General features: G+C 44.2%; 1 protein-coding gene across 5 annotated transcripts in view; it reads right to left on the bottom strand.

Moving 5' to 3' along the window:
• Positions 1–495: 495 nt before the first annotated feature.
• The window catches only part of LOC146208540 (potassium voltage-gated channel protein Shaw-like), a 273,057-nt gene continuing 265,020 nt past the window's right edge, over positions 496–8,532 (bottom strand). For all 5 annotated transcript variants that reach the window (XM_084594614.1, XM_084594598.1, XM_084594629.1 and 2 more), the window contains one exon: positions 496–6,368. The gene's annotated coding sequence lies outside the window, so the exon portion shown is untranslated. The remainder of the gene's footprint in view (positions 6,369–8,532) is intronic.

The raw sequence follows: 8,532 nt of genomic DNA, 5'->3' as shown, positions 1-8,532 counted from the left end.
GAAACACGCTATAACTTTCGGGTTTTGACTCCATTGAGGGCTTCTGCTGTGCTGCCTCGTTATCGAGACAAATTGTTGACATGGCAAGTTCGGTACAGACTGGTTTGGTTAGGTTTGTGGGGATTAACGTTCCAAAGCGACTCAAGCTGTGAGAGACACCGTAGCGGAGGACTCCGGAAATTTCGACCTCTTGGGGTTCTTTAGCGTGCAGTGACATCACACAGCACACAGGCGCCTTGATTTTCGCCTCTATTGAAAAGTGGCCGCCGCGGCAGGGATTAGAGACCGCACCCTTGGATACAGCACTCGACAGCCCTAACCCCTGCACCCCCCCCCCCCCCCCCCCTTCCCGCACACATTCCGATAGAGGGACTGGCAAGTGCATGTTCTAGAGTGGCGTTATGTTTTGCCCAAGTCCGCAAAACTTGTCTTAACATGCTTAGCTTAGGAGTGTGAGTGATGTCAGGACAGCAGAGAGACACGAAGACAAAGGTGTTTACGATAACCTTCGCTTTATTAGTGACACTCGTACGTCAGCGTCCTGGCGCGTCAACATGTTAAGAAAAAGTAATGACAACATGAATAGCCTTTAACCACCCTCATGCGGCGGAAGTATAATAGCATTATATATATAATATATCTATATATTTGCAGTCAACACGTATGGTCAAGTAAACAAACAAACAAAAAAGAAATCAAACAATAAAAACCAGCGGGTGTGCCGGTCTGCGGTGAAGGAACAAACGTGCTTCGGCCTGTCGATGAGGCGAACCGTGTGTCTAACATTGAGTTGGCAGTCCATGCTTTAGTCGGCCTGGCTGAGCTGAGTAGATGTGAGGGACAGGCGCGCGCATTCGCAGCTCGGGCATCGGTGCTCGCACTCTCTCTATTGCGCATAAACAAACAAGAGAAAATAATAACAAGCGAGCACGTTACACACTTCCGTCGTCGTTCCGTATATCGCATGTTTTGTTCCCTTCGCAGTGAAATGCGTTCTCGCTTGGTATAGACCTGGTAATCATGAAGCGTACAGCGAAAGAGCACGGTGAAAACTAATTTACACATCATCGTTCCATTTGACAGACCTTATTCAGGCCGCTGTGCCATGCTCTCTCGTTGTAGGTTCCACGTAGGGCAACACTTCGATTGGCCCAGTCGTCCACATCTGTGGACGTGCACGGCATTAAGCAGCGGGTAACTGTGAATGGGATTCATCTAAAGCGGAAACTGCTGTAAAATGTCTATTATGAAATTGGATGCGTTGATAGAATGACTATGCGAAAAGAATGTTTTTTTTTTTTTTTTTTGACTGAGCTCTCGCAACACGAGTGGCCAGTATAAAGGAGCAAGCGTCCCTCTTAGAGTTCATTTTCAACAAAACGAAGCTTTATGACGGGTTTAACTGCATTTTGTGGATCGCTCGTGACAGGGGGAGTGTTTTCAGTTTAAAGGATGCGCGGCATATGAGACGAACAGGTACTTGGCTGAAGCAAAGTAGAGTAAACAATAAATCAATCGTGAACACTTGCCCGAACCTCGCCACATCACTGATGCAGTTTAAGGTGAGATCTAAAGGAAATAAAGGGAAAAGGGGAAGTCTAACTATGGACTCGTAGATCGCGTAACAAATGCAGCAATGGCAGCAGGGTGTTAAACTGTACACACACACTGTTGGCCATCAGCTCAAAGAAAACCGCACATGTTCACGCGCGCGCCTCACTTGATAACTCCAAACTCTCGTTCCTGCTCCGTTACCGCACTAGTCACTAGAGTTTTGAGCCGTTATTATACACTCAAAGAAAGATTTTTCGGGATAATATTGACAACAAGGTACTCATATAGCACGCTAGTTACCACGTTGGTCTTCCCTTTTTTTTTTCTTTTTTTTTTTTCTGTAGCACGAGAGTTCCGTGGGCAGTCCTTCGCGCACATTTTTTTTTTCTTCAGCGTTCAAGCAGCAAGTTGGAAAGCTTGATGCTTGTTGTATGCGGCGAAAACAGCGAAGCGAAGTATATACTATTGTTTGAGTCGTGATTGGGCTTAACAGGGCGTTGTGTATCGACGAAAAAAACTGCACACGATGAACAGAACGATGCTGACTGCCTCGGCGCCGGCAAAGTCAGAACGTTGACACCCTCTCTCACATGACCAGCATAAAGGACAGTTGTGACCTTGACTGACGCGCGAACCGCACGACCACAACGATCCGGGGTCAACCATGTCAACTAAAATCTGCCGTGTCGTTGACGAGGCTTACTTTTTCCTGAAAACGACGTACACAAGATGCACAGTAGGCACGACAAATTGTAAATTGTCCTCCCGACGTGTGAACAGACAGCAGAAAGACGATGTTTTTTTTTTTTTTTTGTTAAGTGTGAAAAAAAAAAAAAGTCATAATGTTTTGCTTTTTGGTCCGATAGAAAGTTCAGCTGCGGAATAATTTAGGCTTCCGTCCATTGTTTTCAAGCTATTCATGCGCTCATTAGTGTATCCGTGCGTAAGTATTAATACGCCGCAGGAGTTACGATAATTAAGGGTGTTCATTTTAAGTTTTCTATGTGCTGGTATGTCTTTACGTTAGCCTGTGACCGAGGAGGTTTCTGCTTATAGACTGACAAGCTTCTACCGCACGTAAAGAAGACGACTACGTGGAGCAAATATATTTATAGCTTCTACATAGACAGAGGTGGTAAGAGGCCATTAGTTAAATTTAGAAAAAGGCACCGTAGTGACACTTGGGACCCACTAGTATGTGTGTGTGTATGTGTGTGTGTGTCTTTGTCTATGTGCTTGCAAATAGACATTTTATTTGTGTAAGAGTGTACAAGCACATCTTGTGACATTGTATACACAACATTCTTTTTTTCTTGTTGTTGTTTTGCTGGGAGCACAGATGCACAGATTAAGCGAACACGCGCGACGTTTTACTCTAGCCTTTACTCGTTACATAAATGCAGCGACTTGCTTTGTAGCGCAATCGTTAACACATAGCTTTACGATGTAAAGAATTTTTTTCCTTGTTTTACCGGCAGTAAGAACACTCAGAGGTAAGTCAGCGAAAATTGCGTTTTCCCGCTGCTCTTTGTGAGTTTTTTTTTCTTAACTTTTGTATTGGTGACGCGATGCGGATGAATTCTGCTGTCGAGATGCGTAGAAAGCACGTAGGAAATACTTTGGTCCTTGACGCCGGTTTCAGCGGGCATAGTACTGTTTATATAACTGACAAAGGTGACGAAATTCATTGAGTTAGAGCCAGAGTTAACAGAACGAAGAATTTGTTCCGTCTGACTTTACGAAATGTAGTGCTCGAAACAATGCATCGTTCTTGAGGTCAGCGTGAATCTTAGCAACAACCGTTGCATTCGGCACGCTTTTAGTTACAGGCAAGAGCACTGTAAAAAGGAACACTTCGTTCGTAGTGAAGAATTATATCATTACTCCTTTCACCTAACAAGGTAGGACGTTAAAGAAATTAAGGCATGAATAAAGGAAAGCTTAAATAGTTATGGAGGTTTAACTCTTCTAAACCTAGATATAGAGCAAGAGCTCCGAGTGTCATACCAGGCTCGAGGTCAAAGGTCAAAGTCGTTGGGGTGATTGGCCAGCGCAATGTTAGTGGTCCACTGATTTTCAAACAAGACTGAAAGCTGCTGACTTCACGTTAAAATTATCCCACCCGACGACCTTGGCGAAACCTGGCATAATGCAGCTTTTGCTCTAAAAGAGAAAATTCATACGCTCCTTATTTACAATTGGGACCAATCATTGACTGCTTTATAAATGAGTAATTCCCTTTTATATTTCACCGACCTGGACACGTAGGAAAGAAAACTGGTAATGCTAGATTTCTTCTTTTTTACGTGCGAATGCCTCTTATAGTCCTACGTTTGACGAACTGGCCCTGGCGTCGGTCGCTCGTCCCAGTGTGTACAGCGGACTGTTCATTTTGATGCTGGTGTTGGACGTCTATATGCTAAGGTGGTTAAGTGATTAAATTATAGGGCTGATGTGAAGGTGTATTTTTGTACGATGCGGACGCGCCTGCTACGTACTCGTGTAACATATCGTTGTAATCAGACGTCTAAAATGTTTGCCGTTGCTGAAAAGACCGGATATCATTTATAGACTCTGTCTGCTACAATTTAGTACTTTTTGTACAAGATGCGTGTAGAGATCGACTTCTTAGCCCTTGGCTGTGGCGATATGTAATTGCAACCGCTTTCGCGAAATGAGCTGTTGACATATTTGACGCTGTTTGGTAATGTATACGCCATTTTTCCTTCCTCCAAATGGTTATGCGCGCCTTATAATCAAGTACTCCTGAAACACAGCCTATTCGAGTCTTGTTTTTAGGTCGCTGTCATAGAAATGGTTTCAGGTTACTGAAGAAAGACATAGTGCAGCGAAGATCGGCAGATAATACACGTCTGAACGCGTACATTTCGGTACAAACGCCTAAACGAACTTAACTTTTTCTTTTTTTTTTTGGTAGACTTGTGCAAGTTAAAAAAAAACTCCTTTTTCATGAGATGTCGCGGGGTTTCGTGGTTCAGTTGTTCCGTGCAACACCTCCGAGTGGTTGAAGGGTCCAGCGAAGTTCTGCGTGTCGCGCGGTCTGACTACAGAGATGACCAGCTTGATGATAATAAGACGCAGAAATCCATATGTAGAGAAGAAAGGGATCTAAATAAAGGAAACGATCTGCGTAGTTCTGGAGAATTGAGCAACGTTTCGAAATATCTTGGTTTGACTTCTTTTAAGTACAAGGAACAGCTAACTTGCCATTTCTGATGGTTGGCGATGTTCATTTCAGTAGCGGGGTAATGGAAACGCAAAAGGAAAAACCGATGTTACAGTTACACACTTTTCACACTCGTAGCTTATATGTATTTATCATTTTAAAAAAAGGTTTGCTGATCTAAATTCTACCATCTGTCCTCCATTTCTTGCTCGCCTCTAGTCTTTTTTTCTTCATTCCTGAAAAATACTTAGTGGTCCGTTGCCTTGAAGCTGCATAACCAGCGGAACAAACGTATTTACATACAATGAGTTTGTGTTTCAAAATATGTTGTGCAGTTTAAGGAGGGTTTTAAGGAGATATACCTCATAAGAATCCTTGCCTCTATCTCAAACGTCTCCTGCATTCATGAAAATGCCTCACTCTCTTTTGTCTCTATCTTGTATCACAATCTTTCATCGCACTCACTGACAAGTTAAATTGTCTTTGCCAACTGGTCGTAGAAGTTATCTCTATACGACAGGCATGGGGATTTTAAATTTAGCCACCGTAACAGTATTTCGCAGTCAGGTTCCTTATTCTGTCTGGTTTGTTATCATTACGCGTATCCTGCAGTTAACAGTAACTGCGAGTTCGCCCCAATTGTCACTGCTAAAAATATGCCTAAATCTGGAGGATTTGTTATCTCCCAACCACGCTATCGCACCACAAGGACATGATTGCTTGCTGGAGAGATCCTGCTGAAAATCTCTGATGGATGAGAAAAGTGTGATAAGATGTCTTTTGATAATTCGTTTTGACCTATATTGATTTTCTTTTAACGTCAGTATTGATTCTTTCACCTTTTGTTATCTTACCCGCAACATCTTGACCTTAAGATTTCATCGTTCTCGAAAGTGAAGCTGCTTTTTATTGACTTCACTTGCAGTGACTTGTGGCGAGAGCTTTTAAGAAAGCCTGTCTAGAGGTTTCGGAAAGCCATGCAAGGTTTCCTAGACTACGTAATATGGACAGCGTTGTTTATGCAATTTCCTTTGCCTGCGGTCAAATACGCTTTCCGCGATAGTCGTTCTGCAAGAGGAGGCCGTCGGATATGAGCTAATTCGTTACCCAATAACGCTGATACGCTTTTTCGCAGTGTTTGAAAACCACGGCACTTTCAACAGAGCCGGGTTTACGAATGAGAGAGACAAGCTAGCTCTTTCCAAATGGCAGCCAAGTAAACTTGCCCTTATGTAGTTGGCGCTTTGTAAGTGTAAAAAAGAAAATAATAATAAGGGTGCAAGTTAGAGCCTATGTCATCGTCGTCGCACGATCCGCTGATGTAACGAGACAAAGCGGGAAGAGTAATGGGGCCACAAGCGAAAAAAAAAAAAAGAATACAAAACGATGAAACAGCGACGTGGTAGTCCTCCTTGTCCTCTTGAAGTTGTGGCGCGTCCTCTTCCCTCCCTAGCCGTTGGCCTCTGCTGTCCGTGCTGCGACGTGCTCTGGGGCACTGCGTGGCGTACGCACAGTCGTCGCTTTCCTCACCAGATGTCCTCTCGCTATGTACACACCAGCACACACCACCACATTTCCGCACCATTGCATAAAATAGTTTGTGTTTCTAAAGCGTCACGACTTGCACCTGCGCATGGGGAAGAAGGAGAGAGGGAGAAATAAAGACAGAGAGTGAGAGGAATGCACAGATCGTAACAATAAACATGGCGAAAGCCCTCAGTGACTTTCGCTCAAATTTATGCTGGAGTAATCTGGTTTAAATGAACGCACTGGAATTCCCAGAATCGGAGCTATTCACAACCTTGATATACTTCAACTTAAACTTGTCAAAAGGTTTATTTTTTGTTACATACATTAAGAATCCCGCGACAAGTTGGGATTAATCTTCCAGTTGTAACCTAATAAGCTGAGTGTATAATTATGAGCTCAGGAGCAAGGGTGGTCATTTAAGATTTTGTAGATACCGATATTGGAAGCGGCAAATAAATAGGGGAGCAGATTGCACGTCGTCTGTGGTAATCAGGGGCCGGGTTTCAAATCTCCTCGGACCCGAAAGCAATCTGTGATTACTCGTCGCATAGAACCGTCGCAGTCTGTGCAGAGCCATACTTCTCTGCACAGACATCGAACCTCTTTTCGCACTCGGCCTCCGATTGCCTGCACTGTTCTTGCCTTCACGCATTGCTTTCTGAGGGGACCGAAAACCTAATCAGGATGGATAGCAGTCCACAGGGTTGGGGCGGTGTTCAGTGCTGCCTTCGCTGGAATCCCCACAAGCAAAGTAGGGTTTGGTAGAACGCGGAAATTAAATACGCAGCGTACTCTACCTTGCCCGCATTGCAGTGTTACTCATCGTTTCCTTAAAAATGCGTACTCGGCTGCCTTCGCAGCAATACTGTGGGGACGAGTCCAGCTTTCTAATTTTCCTACACTTAGCGTGCTAACGGAGCTATGCAAAGCCTAACGACAGCAAACTAATTCATGCAGGGGAGATATGTAGTTTGTTCACCCAACTCGAGCTGCCACACAGCAGGCGAGCCGTATATGAACGTATGACTGGACTAGAATTTAGTGAAAATTTATTCCTGTGGATAAGCGAACGAGATTCTTTGCGGAAGTTCTCTCGCCCGCACACTATTCGTAATGTTTTACGCAGTTTCTCGACGTATGTTTTTAGAAGCGGAATAAGAAAAATTGCAGGCACTGGAAGGATATTTTTACAGAGCAAGGGTTTAGTGCAATAAAAGCGATGAACACGGAAGCAATTATCCAGGCAATACAAGCAATCTGCCCAATAATGGCACTCTATTGGCAATTTCCGGCCCATGATAGTACCAGCAAATTGTCGACACAGTACCAACAATGAGCCGATGTTCGGTGCCGTCTGGGATACTATGCAGGAAGCCGTCACAGTTAGAGGTTTTGGATCATACCAATTGCGAAACACCGCTTCAAAAAATGACTACTTTTTGTATGTATTTTTCGGGTGCTTATGAATTGTCGCGCCATCTGGAAGCGGTCAATAGCAGTTTTTATTTTTGCTATCGCTGTCATTGCCTTTTGGAAATCACATTTTTCTCCCGTCTTTTCCAGCTTAACTCTACGGCTGTTATTTTTAAGCATTTTAGCTACTGCATGTCTTCAACTAATGTTATTTTCCAGGTGACTGCGCATTTATCAGCAATGTGAAAGTTTGCAACTTAGAAGCAGTTTTATTTAATGGCCGTGGGTGCCGCCACTATTATATACACACAAATTTTGACCAATAATATGGGAAGTTTTGCAACTGGTAGTATTGAAGAATTCTGGTCACAGTGAAGCTACCAAGCCGCTAAGTTCGGCGAGAACTGCTCGCCAGAACATGTCGGCCAGCAGCGCTTGCTTGCTCCGACGTTTCATGACACACGATACCGCAAATCATAGATGAGCCCTCCCTCCTCCTTTCACCACCCCCCTTGTTCCCTCGCAGACCACGCTGCTGCATGCTGCTTGGTCCGACGGCTCGGCAACCTGTGGGCTGTCACCAACTGGCAACTCAAGCAACGGCCCAATATTGGCACTTTGTTGGCAATTTTCGGCCCACGATCGATAGTACCAGCGAATTGTCGACACAGTACCAACATTGGGTCGATGTTCGGTGCCGCCTGGGATATACTATGCAGGAAGCCGTCATAGTCAGAGCTTTTGGATCATACCAGTTGCGAAACTCCGCTTCAAAAAGTGGAATTTTTCGGGTGCTTGTGAATTGTCGCGCCATCTGGAAGCGATCAATAGCAGTTTTTGTTTTTGCT

This window comes from Amblyomma maculatum, chromosome 1 (assembly GCF_055883805.1).
Source record: "Amblyomma maculatum isolate TAMU_Amacu chromosome 1, ASM5588380v1, whole genome shotgun sequence".
NCBI lineage: Eukaryota > Metazoa > Arthropoda > Arachnida > Ixodida > Ixodidae > Amblyomma > Amblyomma maculatum.
Note: the sequence above shows the minus strand (reverse complement) of the source record. Positions and strands in the feature narration are given on the sequence as shown.